Source organism: Neolamprologus multifasciatus, chromosome 2 (assembly GCF_963576455.1).
Source record: "Neolamprologus multifasciatus chromosome 2, fNeoMul1.2, whole genome shotgun sequence".
NCBI lineage: Eukaryota > Metazoa > Chordata > Actinopteri > Cichliformes > Cichlidae > Neolamprologus > Neolamprologus multifasciatus.
The window spans coordinates 3,597,165-3,617,282 of NC_140440.1; the positions used below are offsets into that span (position 1 = coordinate 3,597,165).

At 42.2% G+C, this 20,118-nt stretch overlaps 1 long non-coding RNA gene across 1 annotated transcript; it reads right to left on the minus strand.

The window, feature by feature from the left end:
* Nucleotides 1-297: 297 nt before the first annotated feature.
* On the minus strand, nucleotides 298-729 carry LOC146523844 (uncharacterized). The gene is made up of 2 exons (XR_014877233.1): nucleotides 530-729; nucleotides 298-361 (listed from the first exon to the last, which is right to left on the minus strand). It is a non-coding gene; the product is annotated as an uncharacterized LOC146523844 (long non-coding RNA).
* Nucleotides 730-20,118: the final 19,389 nt, after the last annotated feature.

Consider the following 20,118-nt stretch of genomic DNA (forward strand, 5'->3'; position numbering starts at 1 on the left):
AGACAGGAGAGGGTTTTCAGGAAACACTGTTAAATGTTCAGTTTCTATGCCATATGTTAAAACAAGATCTAGAGTGTGATTAAAGTGGTGGGTGGGTTCTTTTACATTTTGAGAGAAACCAATTGAGTCTAACAACAGATTAAATGCCATGTTGAGGCTGTCATTTTTAGCATCTACATGGATGTTAAAATCACCCACAATAATTATTTTATCTGAGCTCAGAACTAAATTAGATATATTTAGTTCTTTGAATCTTTGAATAAATGCAGACCAAACTGTTGTTGTTTGTTTACTTACACAGCATGTCTTGTAGAATTAACTGGAGTCAACAGCAACAGCATAGTGCAGTCATATCTCAAGTCTAATAACAGAAGACAGGGAAAGATCAGTAAAGAAACAACTTCCCCAAACCAAAGCACAAATAAAACAATAAGTAAAACAGGCTGATTTAAAGTATGATTAAAGTTCAGCTTGATTAATACAAATGTCACTGACAATTGCTAATACATTGGAAAACCAAAATACTCACCACTGAGTTGAAGTCTTTCTGTCCAACAGCAGGAGTGCTGGTCCCGAGCCTCAAAGACAGTAAGAAGCAAGCAGAGGGAGAAAAAACAGAATTGTTTTAGAAGCTGATTTGATCCTTAAAGTCTGTGCAATCATTATAACTTACAACACAGAAGGTCAATGCAGACCTTCTGTGTTGTATTAGACTGTATGTGTTAGTCTAATACAACCAAATTAGACTAACACATACAGTATTAAAACACCATCTACTACTGTGTCTGAATGTGTGGTATTGGCACTGTCAGTTTAGGCCTTAAGAGATATGTGTTTCATAAAAGACCACCTAATTTAAATATAATCATTACATGTTTGTTAAAAGTTAACTTCCAATATATAAAGTTTCTAATAAGCAAAATGACCAGATCTAACATATGGCAGGCTTTATATGTAACATAATGTTTCTTATGATTCAACTGTGGAATTTAACTTAATTCTTTAGAAGGACAAGCTACATTACTTTATTCTCAAGTATAAAGCCAACCTAGACTTTAACCATTTAACAGGTCACTAATCTGGATTATATCTTTCACAACAAAACTTGTTTTTAACACATTTTTTAACAAAACAAATACTATTGTTATTATTATTATTTAAAATGTAATTAAACAGAAAAGTGGTTAAATATAAAAGCAGTTTGCTTATGTTGTTAAAGAAAGGCTAGATTTGACATTAATAGATGACACAGATGTTCAAAAGCTGCCACAAAGCATTAAAAAAAATAGACGTCTCCGAAAACGTCGGAGCATTTTTGCAAATATGTGATGTCTTGATAAATTGAGCAGATATTTGAACTTTACACAGCTACATTCTCGCCTGAAAATATCTTAAAAGTTTATTTTGTGACCCAGGAAAAAGTAATATTTAGAAGTTTGTTAGCTGCGCTCCTCCGCCATTGCCGCGTTTGAGTTTTGGACGAAATGCATTCTGGGATATTTAGCTGTAAAAAGTCTGTAGGTTTGCTATAATAACCATCAGTCCACTGTAACTGTATGCCAGGTGTTCTTTATTAGCAGCCAACATGAACCATTGTCCACTCGTAACCGGAAGCACGCCAAAAAAACTCTTTTTAGAGAGCCACAGCAACACCTGTTGGAACCCTCCGTAACAGCAGCAACGGTGGGCAGTATGGACAAACATAACATTACTGTTATCTACATCCCCCTTTTCATTTTTTTTTTCTTAGTTTTGCACTTCTCAGGCAAACCCAAATCAAACAACACCACCGTAATGGAAGAATTTATCAGGTTATGGATTACAAAAAAAAAAGGTTCAAATGTCAAATGAAATTCACGGTAATCATTGTCATAACTGCGACAAGTATGCAATAACATAACACAAAATAAAACACATTTCAAAACAGAAGATACAGCACCAGTGTGCTTTTAATCCACGTATTTATTATTCGGTTTAGACACTTGATCTGATTCGGTACAAGTTGTCATCAGGGCGTACTTGGCATTTTGTAGGTGTTATCACCTGCTCAGGCTGTCTTGTGCCAAGTTGTGGTGGGTCAAGTTGAACTCGAATTGTTTCAAGTTTGTTGGTTTGTGCTTTATTGGTTCAGTTTCATCCGCTCGTCGGGATGTGTGCAGTTCATTTTGTGTTGTAGCGAGCTTTCCGGGTTGAGGCTCGCTCACAGGCAGAAGATGTTGTCTGTTGCGCCTGTATTCTTTTCCCCCCGACTCGACGACATAAGAGCGAGGTTCAGCACATACCTCACTTACAACTCCAATCTTGTCATGTCCTCTCTGTGTTTGTAATCTCACCACCTGGTTTGGTACTAATGGACTGAGGGGCTTGCTTGATTTGTCGTAGTGCTGTTTCTGAATTCTATGCTTTTTTGTGAGTTGAGTTTTGATAGTGGTTGTCCCTTTTGCTGTTGGTGTCAGCAATTTTTTGCACACAGGAAGGGTTGACCGCGTTCGCCTTGATAGCAGCCTCTGTGCTGGTCAGCCGAGAATGTTGTCTCGTGGCGTGTTGCGTAGATGTAACAGGTTCAAATAGAAATCAGTTCCATCTCTTTAAAACTGGGTGCCATTGTCTGAGTACAGTTTCTGTGGTATCCCATGTACTGAGAAGTGGCGTTTGAGTTTGTTAATGACTGAGGCAGATGTTAGGTTTTCAAGTTTATCTATTTCGACCATCCAGAATACGAATCCACGAGCACAAGGTAGTGGCGGCTGTCCCATTCGAATATGTCTGCGGCTGTGATGGACCAGGGAAGATCAGGAATTTGGTGTAGTTTCAGGGGTTGTTTTTGTTGGTGAGGCTTTAGACTGTTGCAAATGCTGCATGATTTGACTTTGTTTTCAATGTCAGAGTTTATTGTCAGCCAGAACACGCTGTCCCTTGCTCTCCTTTTTGTAGACTCCATTCCCGGATGCCCCTTGTGTAGTTCATGTAAATAGGTTTTGTGTAGTGATACTGGTACAATGGCTCTGTTGCCTTTCATAATGACATTGTTGTCGATGATCAGTTCATCGTGGTAGCTGAAGAATGGTTTGATTTCTATAGGTACACTACTCGCTTGTTTTAGCCACCCCTGCTGGACGTAGCGAGCAAGTGTCTGTAGAGTAGCGTCCTTTGAGGTGTGTTCAGTGAGCTCTTGTAGGCATTTTGGTGAGATGAGCTGAAGTGACATTACCTCGAAGTCGTGCCCCTCTTCCTTTAGAGGTTGCTCAGCCAGCGTTGGTGTGCGAGAGAGTGTGTCTGCAATGTAAAGGTGTTTGCCTTTCTTGTACACCAGAGTCAAGTTGAACTTTTGTAATCGTAGCATCATGCGCTGTAGCCGTGCCGGAACTGTGTGGAAAGGTCTGTTTTGGATTGTGACCAAAGGCTGGTGGTCAGTTTCAATCACCACTAGCTTCCCGTAGATGTAGTCGTAAAACCTGTAACATGCGAACACTACAGCTAGTAACTCCTTCTCTATCTGAGCGTACCTTCTCTCTGTTGGAGTTAAAGTTCTTGATGCATACGCCACGGGTTTGTCGTCCTTAAGACATGCAGCCCCTAGACCATGCTGGGAAGCATCACATGTGAGAGTCACTGGTTTGTGCATGTCATAGTATTGAAGTACTGGTGGGCTGGTGAGGCACGCTTTAACTTTGTTGAAAGCATCCTGCTGATGTTGAGTCCAGCTCCACATCCTTGTGAAGCAACTGACGAAGTGGTGCTGACAGTTCACTTAAGTTTGGGATGAACTTGCCCAGGTAATTGATCATTCCCAGGAAACATTGGAGAGACGTCTTGTCCTCTGGTGGTGGCATTTCGTTGATCGTGGTGATTTTAGTTGGATCTAATCAATTACTCCCAGGGCCTGCATTCTTTGGAGTTCCTCTTTAACTCTTTTCTGCATGGTTCAGGAACGCGTCTTGGAGGGTTGACGACAGGTGACACGTTTGGAGTTTCATTGAGTAAGTTACAGGTAAGTCACCAACTTCATCTTTAAACAGGTCTGCGTATTCGTGAAACACTTTCTGTGCCAGTGTCTCATCCTGATCTGTGTCAACCTGGTAGACTTCCTTGCTGAAACTAACCAGTTTCATTCGCACGCTGTCCTTTAATCTAATGATGGGTTGCACATTGTGTTTTACAACTTGGAATTGCAGGTCATATAACTGTCCAGCTAGCTTGCACTTGAGAGTAACTGTGCCTGTGGACTTGATCTTCGTGCCTCCGAAAGCAACGAGATTTACTTGTTTTTGCGACTTGGGTGGGGTTTCGTTGCTGCTGATGTTTCTGTAAGTGTCTAATGAGATTACGTTGCACTTTGCCCCAGTGTCTACCTTTAGTTTGAGGGCCTTATCAAAAACTTTGACTGTGCAGTATCCTTCTTTGTTGTGATTGTTCTCGCCCTCCATTGTTAGGTGTTCTATGCAAAATGTCTCATCACTGTCTGGGTCAGTATCCTCTGAAATTTGGTTCACTTGTTTGCCTCTTTGACGTGGTTTTGCTGGTCTGCATTGTTTTTTGTAATGATTGTATTTTTTAGGGTGAAAATGATTGTTCAACAATCCCACCAACTCATAAGAACGATCCCCTGGCTTGACCGGACTGAGTAGGTTCCTAATCAGGGCATAGGTCTGTGCGCCCACACAACTCAACAGTACCGCTCGCTTCTTCTCCCCCTCCTTAATATCATTCGCCACAAAGAAGTAATCCAAAATCTTACAATATTCCTCCCAGGATTGCAGCTCGCTGTCGGATGGTGCCACCGAGCCCACTGTGGTAACCATTATTCCACACCGAGGGTTACGCTCTGCTTCCAACAGATGCTAGCGCTGTACCAATGCCAACCTCACTTCATAAGTCACTTATCACGGCGTAACTTCACAGCAACTGGCTTTTACACTCGTCGCCATATGTAATATCCTATGACTAAGGAAACACGGAGACCATGTTTAACTCACAGTAATACAGTTTTTTCTGAATGCTTAAACCCTAACTGTGATTCTTATAGCACAATTTCTAAAACTATTAATACTTATAGCAAAACCACTCACTGAGTTTGCAAAACTAAAAGCACAAACACTGCTTTGTACTCAGTTTGCCATTTTGTAACACACACTTTGCAGACCTGTAGCTACAATCCACTGCACAGCACTATTTTTGCAGAACTGTAAACACAACTCACTGCTTTACACTCAATTTCCAAATGATCAATGCACTCCTAGCAAAACTATACATATTTACGGCCATTATTTACACTATTTTGCCAACTGTCTGGCACACTGTCACATGTGAAAACGTTTTTAGATAAGTTCACTTTGCAATCAGCCTAAGCACTATAATACAGGTAAGCTCTGTGTGTGGAGTACAATGGAGGGAGCAGGAAGAGTGAGAAGTAGAGGAGGCCGAGGAAGAGGACGTGGAGGTGAAGAAGTAGGATGAAGAGGACGATAAGGACAAGGAGGAACAAGAGGAGGACGAGGAGGGGGGAGAGGAAGGGTAAGAAGAGTAAGAAATAGAATTGCTGATGACATCAGAGCTACAATAGTGGACCATGTAATCAACCGTGGAATGACCCTGAGGGAAGCTGGCCAACGGGTTCAGCCTAACTCGAGCCGCTACACTGTAGCAAGCATCATAAAGACATTTCGAAATGAGAATCGGTTAGTACAGTCACTTTGCACTAAGATTTGTAGCACTGCCATATGCCAATGAGAAACACAACAATACCATAGATGTAAAAATACTGAAATTGTTACTTTACAGAATTTCTAGACGACCAGATGCTGGGGCAGAGGAAGCATGTTCACTGCAGACCAAGAAACCCATATAGTCAATATGGCGATTGCAAATAATCCTATACTTGGAAATAAACACTTGTGTTTGTTTTGATGTGTGTAAATAAACACCAGTACTTGAAGTTTGGATCCCTCCATGTTTACAGACCTATGACAAAAGTATGAGCTCAAACTGACATAGCCTACCTTGTGCACAGAGAAAGCAAAAGCCAGATGTGTTTTTTATTCATACCATCAGTTTTTAGTTGGTGCATTGTGTGCTTATTAATATGATGGCTTGTGTTAACTGTTGGATACAAAAATACCATTTTTACAAAGGTGTGGAGAGTTAAGCAAGGGTTATTCGCTTTTACAAGAAAACTACAATGTTTTGCTGATTGGGTGAAGAGTTTTCTTATTTGTGTGTAGAGTTTTGCAAAAATAGCCAATAGTTACAAAAAAGGTGCTTAAGTCATCAGAAAAAACTGTAAGAAACTCTGAAAACTCTCCAACAACTGTTGCCCCCTGGTGGACGAATCCCTGCCACAACATAACAGATCAGTTTTAGAAATGTCAGTAAGTGGTTCTTTAGAGCCAGAGAGACACTGCAGGAAGTCTGAGATCTTCCACTTTAGAGGAAATGTGGAGTCCCAGCAATTTTCAGGGTTCAGGGAGAAAGGCTAAGAAGATGCTTTGCTCTTTAAAAGCATTTGTTGATGAAAGGTGGCATTAATCATCTTACTCATGTGTAAAATTTCACTTTTTGTTGAGCCCAGAGCACACAGAACCTTTTACGTCTCCTCCCAGTCGCACTCGGCATGTGTCCAACCCCCCCGCTGTGTCAAGAAATGACGGATAAAAAACAACTGCCTGTTACTGTGGCTCTTCCACATCTCCACAGTAATGCTCCATTTAAATTATCCAAATCTTTTTCCTCTGTTCAGCCATAAACCCTCAACACAATTTCCATATAACGTTTTATCTGAAGTAACTCAGTTTTTTACATTTCATGTTTTTACATCTGAATGGAAAAACTTTTCAGTGTTAGTTAAAAACACTAGAAATTTTATATTTAGCCATTAGAAGTGCCCCATTTTTATGATCGTTGATAGAAACCACCAAACATCAATCACACATAAGATGGACTGAGAAGAAATACTTGTTTTAGAAATGTGTGTCTGAGTTTGGTTAAACTTTTAATTTGCATGAGCTTTTGACTTTTTTAAATAAAATGTGCAGCAATGTTCAAATAAATTTGTTATTTTTCATGTTTTCTTTCTGCAGAAGTTGTATTTAGAAGAACAGAGAATTTGTCATTTGGGCCTCTCTTAATTATGCTCAAGGCTCTATTTTGGGTCGTGCCTTGTTTGCACTGTATATGTTGCCACTGGGATCTATTCATTTAAGAGAGCGAGCCAAGGTAAAGCCATACCTTCCAGGTAAATGGTAAATGGACTGGTTCTTATATAGCGCTTTTCTACTCTTCTGAGCACTCAAAGCGCTTTACACAACTTGTGCATTCACCCATTCACACAAGCACATTTCTCTAGGTGCTTTCTAGATAACATTCACACACATTCATACTCCGATGGATGCATCGGAGAGCAATTTGGGGTTAGTATCTTGCCCAAGGATATTTGGCATGCAGACTAGGGGAAGCCAGGAATCGAACCACCAACCTTCTGATCAATAGATGACCTGCTCTACCACCTGAGCTACAGCCACCCCAGGTGATGTCTTTGAACGTGTTATTCATGTGTTCATTACTTGCAGACTGGACTACTGCAATTCTCTGTACTTTAGTTTGGACCAGGCCTCTCTTTATCGTCTCCATCTGGTCCAAAATGCAGGTGCTTGTCTGCTGACTGGCACTAAACTGAAGCAGAATGTTGGCCTCTCTACACTGGCTTCCTGTTCCTGATCTGCACAAATGCTCGAACATTTTAAATCGTTACTAAAGACATGTTTTTATGGTCTGGCTTTTAACACAGATTGAACTAAACATTTTGGTTTTAACAGCCTCAGTTGTTGTTGTTGTTGTTCTAGTTGTTTTTATTGACTTTATTTGTTTGTTTTGCAATATTTTACTGAATCATTGTTGTGCATTTTATTTATTTTAGTGGCATTTTACATTGTTAAGCACTGTTGGTAATGTGCTATATAAGTAAGCCTGACATTGACCTTGGTCAAGCTTCCAGCGATTAAACATCTCTCTTCCATTTCTTCTCCACATAAATGGACCACTCAGATACAAATATATGGCAGGTAGGGTTATAGATGCCTGTGAAGACTAATTCACCCCTATGGATGGAATTCAGGGCTGGCTTTAATATTCATAGTTGTTCCACTTTGGCTTTCCAGGCCCTTTCATTCGTTTATACCCACGTTGTATGCACTGCATTGCATTGTGTGCAGTGGTGTGTATACAAGGAAAATGTGTATATGAGTCAGTGTTTCAGTCAGTGCTGAACAAAAATGACCTCGTGGCTTCAGCTTGTGATTTATATAAAAAGGAGATCTTAAAGGTGTTTTTTTCACACTTGATAACTTCTTTTAAAAAAACAGAGATGAAATTTTCATTTCTGACAAATACTGGGCTACCCCTGCTGTACTTTGTTACTCAGGAAAAAAAAACAGCCGAGTATGAGGGAGTCAACCTGGAACTTTTTTTCAGATTTGTTTTCATTTTTTTTTCCTGTGGAATGACCCAAAACCACCTTTACACACACAGCTGACACAAATCACTGAGGTGCCATTCAGAGATAGTATTTCACGCACTCCGAGTTCAGGTGTGCTTCTTTCAGGTCACCGGTCACTCAACATGAGCAAAATCTACTCTCCATCCTGTTTTCCTACAGCATCAGCCCCTCAGACCAACATATGACCGCTGCTGAATAAAATGCAGATCACATTAAGTGTGTGAGATGGAAAAAGAAGTGAATCAAATAATGAAATAATTTCTTTTTCAATTTCTGAAATCTATGGCAGCCAAAGACAGCACATCCTGTTTGTGACTGTGATGGGGAAAAAGCTGATTACTTTGGCTCACTGAGCAAAATTGGTGGAAATCTGAAAGTAATACAGAAGGAAATTACTTATTGTTAAGAAAAAAATAGTCATGAAACCAAAGTAATGAGTAAATTATGTTAATATTTTTTTAAAAATGATAATACAAAACATTATTTTTCAACCATTTATCCACATCTACCTATTCATTCATTCATTCATTCATTCATTCATATCCTACAGCATCTACTCTCACTAATGTTTGCAGAAGCAGGACTAAGGAGTTGGTCTAAACACTCTTTTATCTCTCTAATAGCTTAATTGTTGTCAGTGTCGTTGAAGTGTTCACATGCAACATGCACACCCGCTGATTCACTGGCAACAAGCTTGAAAATAGGTCTTTACACAGCATGGAGCTGTCACTGTGGGTTGTGAGGGACTTTAATTGTGATGAAATGTGAAAATGCTCACTTCAGACAGTGCTTGAAAAGCAGTCTGTTTAGTCTGCAGGCAGTTTGGATACAGGGAGCTCTGTGGTGATGTAACGTAGCCTGAGACGGCCATGTTGGAGGTCATCGGTTGTTGGTTAAAAGCGACTCCAAGAAGCTCCGACTAGGACTCGTCATTGCTTCCCATTAGGAATAAAACAAGAAAAATACAGATGATTCCTTTTAAAATCTATTGATCTAAAGGCTTTTTAAGTTTTCAGTTTCAATTTGGTTTACAATAATAAACGTATTGTAAATTTAACAAACAGCTTATGGGAACTCCACAGAGTGATGTTCTTAACAACTTCCTACACTGATGAGCCTGGTCTGGTTTTGTCTCAGTAAAGACTCCCTCTCCAGCTCATCCTTGGGAACACATTCCCAGGCCAGGTCTGCTCTGGGCCCTTCTTTTGGCAGGACATTCCCAAACCACGACTCCTTTCAATGTCAAGGAGGCTCCACACTGAGCTCCTCACCTTATCTCTAAGGGAGAGTGCAACCACCAAATCACAGACGAGTCTCATTTCTCTCGCTTGTGACTGTGATGTGATTCTTTTGGTCACTTTACAGATCACATGGCCATAGCTGAGAGTAGGAAGGTAGATGGATGGTAAATCTACAGCTTTGCATTCACGTTTAGCTATTTCTGTCCTATAGTAGACCTTTACAGGATCTGTATAACTGCAGAGTGTCTGTCAATCTCCAGCTCCACTTTCCTCTCACTTGTGAGAAATACTCAGGGCAGTAACTCATCCCTGAACTGGAATGAGCACTCCACCCTCATCTGGCTTGGAGATGCTAATTCTCATTCCCAGCTCCTGACTCTGTGCTGCAGACTGCCCCAGTCCACGCTGGAGGTCACTGCACGCTGAGGCTAGAAGATCATCTACAAGAGCAGAAATGTGATCCCTCCATCACATGGTTAGACCTAGAAACTCTGCATCCCTGACAGAGTCCAACTCTTACCAGATTCATGTCTGACTTAATGCCAACACTATGAACCAGCAGATTACTCTGAACCTTACATTTGAGGTGAGATTCATCTTCTACAGACTGAACTTTCATGCACATCATCAGAATCAGCAGAACCCAAACAAAGGCCAGACACAATGTGAGGCCTATATTTATTCCCTTGTTTTTATTCTCTGTAGAAATGTAATCCTGTTTCAATAACCTGCTATTATTCCCTCAGAGCTCTTGTACAGGTTTCACTTACAGCTGTTCATCCTAAATCCTGTGGAGGTGTTTGTGCTGTTGTACCCAAACAGACTGCAGGCTGTCTCTTTTCACTCTTTATAACCACACAAGGGACACATGACAATAAATATGTGTGAAGTCATAAAATATGTGTGTTCTGCATTTACAGAACATATTGTACATATTGTAGTGTTTGTATTCTTTTAGCAATTAGCTAGTGTGTGTGTCTGTGCGTGTGTGACACAGCTACCTGTGTTCATGAGCATGAAAAGCAGACGGTACAGAGGGATGACCTCCACCGCCATCTGTGATTCTGTGGCAGCCTGCCACCCTGCTAACAGCGATACCTCCATCCATCCATCTGGCAGTGGACACATACCTGTGTCAGGATTTTTCAGATTAATTTAAAGTTCATTTTTGTCTGATCTGTCAGACGTTCAGTGACTTCATACTACACAATATTTACTATTGACATTCATAATCTTGTTATTACCGTCAACATGTGTGTGTGTGTGCGCGCGCACATGTGTGTGGTTTCAACCAACACTGCTATGTGTATATCTGATCAACTTTACCTCTTGATTCTTATTTCAGGGTTTCAGGGTTTCTTTGGCTGCAGGTGGTTTTGTGCTTTGAAATTCAATATCTGGGAAAGCATGGGATTCTTGGTTTGAATGATAAATATCACAAAGATGCACTTTCATTTGACTTTGAAGCCACTGATCAGAAAAACAGAAGCAAAGTGAACAGAAACCTGTGTATATGCATGAAGGAGAAGCCTGACTGTACCTCTGCATTGAAAACTCCTTTAAGAAAAAAATCAATGCAAAGAAGAATAAATTAAAATACAAGGCAAACGATAACTCAATCGCCCCTGCATGGACCCTGTGTGGTATAATGTGTATCAAATAAAAAGCGGTGCCACAAGCATGATGAATGGGGAAACTGTTGCCAGCATTGCCTTGGACATAACCTCAAGGTTTCCCAGAACTCAATCAGTTTGATGAAACAAACTTGAGATAGCAAAGTTTACAATATATGAAATAAACTGTACACAGTAAATCAAATATATACACATCTTCAGCCAGCTGCACACTGAAGAGCTCTTTTTTCTGGGATTAAATTGGCAGACATCTATCAATGGACCCTACATCGCACACTTGTGAGTTTGGCTGCTGCAAATCAGCTAGGAACAAATATGCAGTTCATAGCTCTCACTATGAAATAAACCCTTATTCTGTTTAGGTTAGTGTTTAAAATATGTAGATATATTATAGAATTTGACAACAAGATTGTCAGATGGTAGCTAACAGTATCAAGATTGAACTTTTCAAAAGTAATTTCTTTTTTTAAATCTCTCCACAGAGAAAAATCTGCCCTTCTCTTCAGATTCCATATGTTCTGTATTTATCTAGTTAAACTTCCATTAATATTCCATCCGTCCGTTTTCTGCTGCTTATCTGGGTTCGGCTTACGGGGCCAGCAGTCTGAGCAAAGAGGCCCAGACGTCCCTCACCCCCGGCACCTGCTCTAGCTCATCCAGGGGGGAGACCGAAACGTTCCCGAACAAGCCGAGAAATATAATCTCTCCAACGAATCCTGGGTCTGCTCTGGGGCCTCCTCCTTCTGCTAGGATATTCCCAGGATACCTCACCTATGAGACATCCAGGAGGCATCCTAGTCAGATCGGACCAGCAGCGGCTCTACTCCAAGTCCCTCAGCCCATTTCTAAGAGAGATTCCAGAGACTCTTTGAAGGAAACTTATTTCTGCCACTTGCAATCACAACCTCATTCTTTTGGTCTCCACCCAGAGCTCGTGACCATAGGTGAGGGTAGGGACATCTACTCTCCCCTCAATTGAGAACAAAACTCAGAGGGACTTGAAATTACTAACAATTGGACCAGCACATTTTCCCTGACCCGGAATGGCCTTTCCACCTGTTTCTGGCTGAGAACCATGGTTTCGGACTCAGAAGTGCTAATTCCCATTCTCATTCTTGCAAACCTGCAAGCTGGAGGTTACCACCTGATGAACTCAACACAGCAATACAAACCAAACTCTCACTACGATTTTACAGGGACTGAATGGCCAGTAACAACTAGCCAGACACCCCATATTTCTGAAGCTTGAGCGTTTGATTGCTTTTTCCAAGTCCACAAAACACATGTAGACTGTTTGGGGAAACTCCCACACACATTTGAATATCCTTGAGAGGATAAAGTGACGGTCCAGCATTCCACGACCAGGTCAAAACCCACATTGTTCTTCCTGAAACTCTTTTCCAGCACCCTGGCATAAACTTTCTCAGATAGGATGAAGACTGTGATTGCCCTGTAGTTGGAGCACACCCTTCTTGAACAGGGGAACCACCATCCCAGTCTGCCAGTCCATAGGCACCGCAATGCAAGATTGCAGAGACGTGTCAGCCAGGACAGCCCTACAACATTCAGAGGCTTCAGAAAATCTCATCCACCACAGGGGCCCCGCCACTGTGCCATAGTTTAACCACGTCCGCGACTTCACCCACAGATAAACTTAGTGTAACATTTTTTAAATACTTTGCAGAGATCCGTGGTGCCCCAAAGCTCCAGTTGAAACAGTGCTGGACACCAAGAGAAACAGACTGATCTGCAGGGCTGCAGCAACAGTAGCGACCTGGTGAGAGCAGTTTGTCTGTTTGGAAGCACTTGGTTCTTTTGGAAAAGATTAATTTGATGGTGGCCAGTGTGACAAAATGTGCCAAGCGGTCCTGATCAAGAATGAAACCAGGGCACCACCAAAGGACATGTTGTGTGTCCGGGAGACGAAAATGAGGACGGGCTGCGCGTGGTGCTGATGTGTGCGCAGGTGTGAACCTGTGTGCTTATCTGTATTAAAAGGTGACTGGCCCAGTAAAAGAATCAACTTGAAGAAGGCACACAGAGATTGGATTGTGTGTGTGTGTGTGTGTGTGTGTGTGTGTGTGTGTGTGTGTGTGTTAGAAAGAGAGTGAGAGAGAGGGCGAGTGAGTGTGTGAGATGGAGTATCAGAGTGACAATAGCGTTTGACAGTTTAGCCCCACGGTGTTTGAATATAATGGCCTGTGTGTTGCTGGCTGCTGGCTCAGTTCTCACCTTTGCTCTCATGCATACCAATGGGCAGCCATTCTCATTCATGGCCTGTGCAAACTGACTGAGTCAAGGGCAAACATGCTTATGCAGTGCAGGGGAAAAGAATTAATCTGAAAGAGTAAGGAGACTCTGGTTGCAGCTCAGTGCATTTAATGAGTATTTATGCCATCTAATGGAATACAAAGCATGGAATGAATATTTGGGGAAAACCAGCTAGCTGCACTAGCATAAACATACAGCAGGACATTGGTGGCCTCGTTTAAAGAGAGATCAATGCTGAGAGTCTAACCCTGCATTATGTTTTCATTTTAAACCTATAACTGCCTCTACTTTTTCTCTGGCATTTTATGGCCACTGAAACAGATTAAACCTGGGGCTGCGTTTTAGTCTGGAAACAATAAACACCCCACTGAACGAGCAAGTTTGTCAGTGCCTGCTTTGTTATAGCCTCATCTTAGTTAGACAAGGCTATAACACATTTTAAGAGTATCCTTGACTACCGATGAATTCAAAATGGATGAAGAATAAAACATCACTGACCTTGATGTCTGTGCTAGCAGCTGTTTTTTTCTCATGCTCCTAGCTTTCAGGTATGTTTGAATGAATTCTTAACTGGTGCTTGAATCTCATCTGAGCACAAATCTTTAAAAACAAAAGCAGATTCCTTTGTTTCACACCAACTGAAACATCAGACTGAGACTGGAAATGATTCACATTCTTCTGCTGAAATATAATTAGCATGGGGAAGATGAAGCAGTAATAATCTTTGACCCGAGTTACCTGCATCAATTATGAAGAGAAGGCACAGAAAGGTTATTTCCAGACAAATCATCATCTCTCTCTGCTACTTCGTTTACACCAGTTTTACTTTCCTTTTACCGACATTCCGGTTAGCTGTCTCTCAAATGAAACCATTTCTATCTGGCACAAAATTAATCATAAAGAAAAGATGCGCTAATTTGTTTACTACTTCCCCCTTTTTTGTTCATCTTAATAGTTTTGATTTGTTGTTTGGGATTTCTCTGAAGCTTTTTACAGTCTGACCTTGGATGTGGAATTCTTGTAGCCTCGTTTCATTTCTATCTAATCAAAAGCAAAACAAACAAAAAAAATTAATAGTATTTTTAAAATATGCACTTTAATTTTAAAACTGTGTATATACGGTATATTCTTTGTATTTATTATCTCACTCTTATTGCCTGTTTATGCCCTGTCCTTATCTTCAATGTCATGCTGCTCTGTTGTATCTTAATTGCCCCTTGGGGATAAATAAAGTCTTTCTGATTCTGAAAAAACTGTTGGCTCAGTTGATGAAGTAATATGTTATATCCTTATTCCTTTATGTTATTTTATCCAGAATGCTGCAAAACTCTTCTTTGTAAAAATAAAATAATAAAAGTTTGCATAACTCATTCTCACTCATTCTGTTAGGATACTTCAGTGAAACTGCAGCAGGAGACGACCGATTGGATTGGTCATAGTCCAAGTAAGAATTTTTTTTAAACTGTTGGTGTTGCAGAAATTAAAGTTACAAAAGTGTGAAATAGAGATTTTATCACTGTGCAACATTTCATAAACTCTTCTTCTTCTCTCTCTTTGCATGTGGGAGATTGCTGGCCCTCCCTCCCCGAACTGGAGTTCTCTTCCTGGTAACTCAGGGGTGAGGGGTAACATCTCTCCGTAATGCTGCAGAGTCTTTATTCATAAATATATGAATACCAAAAAAGAAAACCTTGTCAAATTAGACTGCAGTTTTTACTCCAGTTTCTGTGAGTATGATGTAACTGTATCTACAAGTTTACTGCTCACATATAATGAACATCTTTATTAACTGAGTAGCCCCCAAAGTTGATTCTGTTCATCTGGACATTTTCAGTCATCCAGGTGACTTCTTCACACTCAGCTGACTGTAGTTTTCCAACCTTATAAACTATACATTTGCACAATGACTGCACCACTAAATGACCAATGGCCTGTGAGGTCAGTATTTTTTTTTTTTTAATCATTAATATGCAAGTACAAAACAACACAAAACACAAGGAGCATGAGACCAAAACCGAGCCCAGAAACATACAAAAACAGTTCGAAACAAAAGATGCTGGAGTCCAGGGAAGCAGTGTCCATAGAGAACAGAAGGTTGACCCAAGGGGCGACAGCACAAAAGTTCAGTTCGGCTGTTCCGGGGGCCAGCCACGTGAAAAGTGGTAGTGGTGGCAGAGCAGGTCCAGAGGCCGGCCGCGTGGAAGGCAAACAGTCTGTCCAAATGTTTGTCAGCACCACGCAGTCCTCAGCTGGCGGAGAAAGCTCACAAAGGCTTCCAGCTGAGGTTGGCAGTGTCTGAATGGGTTGCTGAGCTATTAACTGGGCTGGTGACTGAGCTAACGACTGAGCTGGTGTCTGACTCTTGGCTGCTCTCCTCCGGGGAACAGGAACGGGTGCTGGGCCTGGCCGAACACCAGCCATCCCCACCCAAGGAACAGACACGGGTGCAGGGACGAGCTGGGCTCTGGCTGCCTTTACCCTGGGGGCTGGTGTAGGTGCAGGAGCTAGCTGGACCTCTGCTGCTCCCACCCGAGGAACTGAGACAGGTGCAGGAGTTGGCAGGGCCACAGTTGACCTCACCCGGGGATCCGGAACAGGCGCAGGCAACAGCTGGGTGTCCATCAACCCCACCCGAGGAGCAGGTACGGGTGCAGGGATGAACGGAACCTCTGCCAGGCTGGAGACAGAAGGGAAGGGCTGCAAGGGAAAGCTGGGCCCGCGCTGCCCTGGGTACAGGAACTGGAGGTGGAGAGCGAAGCGCAGGAACAGTAACTGACACAGGGTAAACTAGGTTGATGGTGCCGAACACAGTACTAGCACTCAGAGACTTATGGCAGGCTGGTTTCAGCAACTTTGTTGTTCTTAAGCTGTCTAGGTTACAGTTAGCAGTCTTTGGAAGAGTGAGTTCAGGAGCAGTCACAGGTACTGGAGAATTCACACAAGCAGTGTCGGGATAACCTGGGGGTAAAGCAACACTACACACAGCTGTACAAGACGTAGCCCGAGACGTAGACCCAGAGTCCGTGAAACTTGGCTGAAAGGCATGGCGCACAGAGTTAAACTGACATGACCGGGGAACAGAAAAGTTAACCTGTGCAACCAGCTCTGCAGTGCTCAGACCAAATTCCTTTGCCAGTTTACGTATAGCAGACAAAACCTTGCGTCTCTTAACCTCAGCAGGCATTGAATGCACAGTTTCAAGAAGTCCACGAGGAAAAACAGAAACAGTCTCATGCTTAGCAGGCATGGGCGAAGGGGAGTTTACACAGGTAGCGTCCAAGTTAACTCTTTCAAGTTGTGGCACAGAAAAAAACCACAGCCTGAGAAACTGATGGAGCAACACTGGGAGTCACAGATACAGGAGCTGGTTTAAAGATTAAACTGTTCATAGCAGAGGAATGGCTAATAGTCTGTGTCACCTGGCTCAGGCAGAACACTAGGAGTAGACGTTAAATTGGCTTGCTCAGCAACACAGGTCTCATTCTCAGCAACTATTTGAGAAGCTGAGAGAGCAATGGCTGGTTGAGGAGTTGGCCGGGAAATATCAGAAACGTCAAAAGACAACATGAAACTGTCACTAGAGGAGCATCAGCTATAGAACACACAGTTTCAGGGGGGTTGTGCTCCTCAGCATGCACTGTTACATCTTGAGCTGACGATGCTAGTGGTGTGTGGCTGAGCTTGGACTGGGAAACCTCAGAATCTACAAGCTGAGTAAAACAGTTCTGCCCGGCTACAATGCTGGTAACAGTATGTAGGTGGCTCTGGTGTGGAATTATGGTCCTTTGTTCAGCTTACTATACTGTGGAAACATCCATATTGGCTAACTCAGAAGAAATACTGCGAGCATTACCAGAATCTGAGGGCTCAAAAACACAAAGATCACTAGCGAGAGGAACTGGTGAATAATCTGACACTGAGGTCCCTCGCTGTGTAGCGTCTCTAGAGTCCAAACACAAAGTGGCAGAATTGTCTGAGTTAGGCAACACAATATCCACGGAGGGCCAAACAGTGCTACTCACAGTGGTGGATAAGTCATGAAGTCCAGGTTCAGAAAGTTTGGGCTGAGTGTGTGACGCACACAGTCACTCTTTCCCACGGGTGCAGCTAGCTCAGCTGTACTGGAGTGACGGCGGCCGTTTTCGAATCCTCCAGCGGACCGGGCTGAACATCCTCCGACTCTTCATACTGGAGAGGCAGCTCCGGGCGGATACGTACGGTGGAGACGAGGAACTCCTGAATGAGGTGGTGTAGCGCGCCGAATAGCCAGGGGAGTCCGGAAACCATCCTCTGTAAACAAGTGGCTAACAACTCCTGGTATTCTGGAACTGGCAGCGCAGGATGAACTCAAAACAGAGCTTTATTGCTGGAGAGAAAAACCATACAAACTAAACTGGAAACTATAACATATTACACGGAGAAACACACGGCCATGAATGAAGGAGAATGCGACACAGAACTTCTTCTTCTTAAATGTTATTGGCGGTTGGCAAACAACTGATTGGTGCATTACCGCCACCACTAGTATGGAGTGTGGACTGGAATGATGCCACCCCCCACAAAAAAAACAACAAAAAACAACAAAAAACAAAAATCTCAAAGCCTTTCAAACTCTCTTCCCGCTTTAAAAAACTGAAATAAAGCCTGGTAACTCTTACTGCCAGAATCCTTTTGCAGTAGGTCAACCAGATCCAATTTCATTTTCATATTAATAAGGTTTTGGGATAATTGTCTCCTCTCCACCTGATATTTCTGACAGTGCAATATCACATGATCTATAGTTTCTGTGTCTCCACAGAAGGCACATTCCCCTGTATTATGTTTCCCAATCAAGAATAATGTAGCATTTAACCCAGTATGTCCAAATCTCAATTTCGATATGACCATCTCCTCTCTCCTGCTCCTTCCAGTGGTCCTCATTTCTCCTACCCCCCTTTGTATTGTATACAACCACCATCCTCTCCTTTCCTCCTCCCACTGCTTTTGCCATCTACCCCTCATTTCTTGCCGTATGATACTCTTCACTTCAGCTTGACCAAAACTAACAGCCAGGTCAACTGTCCCATGTTTTGTGGCTTGCTTCGCCGCTCTGTCTGCTATTTCATTCCCCATTATTCCATAATGGACTGGAATCCATAGAAACACACTGTAAGACCCATCATGTTTATCCTGAATAGTGTTTGCCGAATTTCTGCTAGAATATCTGCTCTCGCATCTGAGTGACTACCCTGTAAACTAAGCAATGATGCTCTTGAGTCTGAACAAACAATAGCTTTTAATGGCCTCATATCTTCCACCCACTGAACTGCCAACAGAATTGCAAGCAGTTCTCCAGTGAATACTGACAGTCTATCAGTGATCCCTTTTCTTATTTTAACCATCAACTCTGGGACCACAACTGCTACACCAATTTGACTGGCTGAATCCTTAGATGTATCCGTATATAATTGAACATAACCATAAAACTGGTCAATGTAAGCCTGCACAGTATAGGAGTTTAAAATAAATGCCCCATCCTTAGTCTTCTTATCCAGTAGAGTGAAATCAACTATGGCTTCAGGAAGTATCCAGGGAGATATTGCTGGTAACGAAACTCTTTGACAAACGTCCAACTGATCCAGTTTAAATCCACTTGCTCTTCCACCCACAATCCACCCAAAGCTCTTTGATTTCCGCCTTTCTTTCTCCCAGCAAGGGTTGAGAACTGCTTGTGTTGGGTGATTCTGTCCATGGCCTTGAAGATTTACCAAATAATTAAGTACAAGTTGTGTTCTTCTCAGTCCTAGAGGCATCTCCCCCATCTCCACCTGCAAAGCTGCAGTAGGAGTTGTTTTAAAAGCACCTGTACAGAGTCTTAGCGCCTGATGTTGAATAATTGTACCTTAACCAGAGTTGTGTCTGCAGCTGAACAGTATGCTACACCATGACACAGAACTGAGGGAGACGCAGACATAAATACACAGAGGGTTAACGATTAGTGTTGGGAAGGTTACTTTTAAAATGTATTCCATTACAGAATACAGAATACATGCCCCAAAATGTATTCTGTAACGTATTCTGTTACGTTACTCAATGAGAGTAACGTATTCTGAATACTTTGGATTACTTAATATATTATCATGCTGTTTACAACTACATGAATGTACTATTGCTGTGATTTATTACTGTTACTGAAGGTCCGCGGCTCCGAACCGTAGTAAAGGGACCTCTGGCTAATACGGTGGGTTCTGTGTCGGGCTCGTAGCCGAAAACTAGCTTTACTTTGTTGTCTGGGTCAACTTTGCTAGCGAGAGACAGAGAGAGGCGTTGAAAGGCTGCTCCAACGAAACTTATTGTTTTTGGAGGAAAACACAAACACGGTGTACAGTCGAGTCTTAATAGCTTACTTACAACTGGGCTCGTCAGGCTCTCTTCTTGGCTGCAGTGGTTATTATTATATTTACATGCTTCCAGCTCCCGTTTTTGCTCAATGACAGCTCGT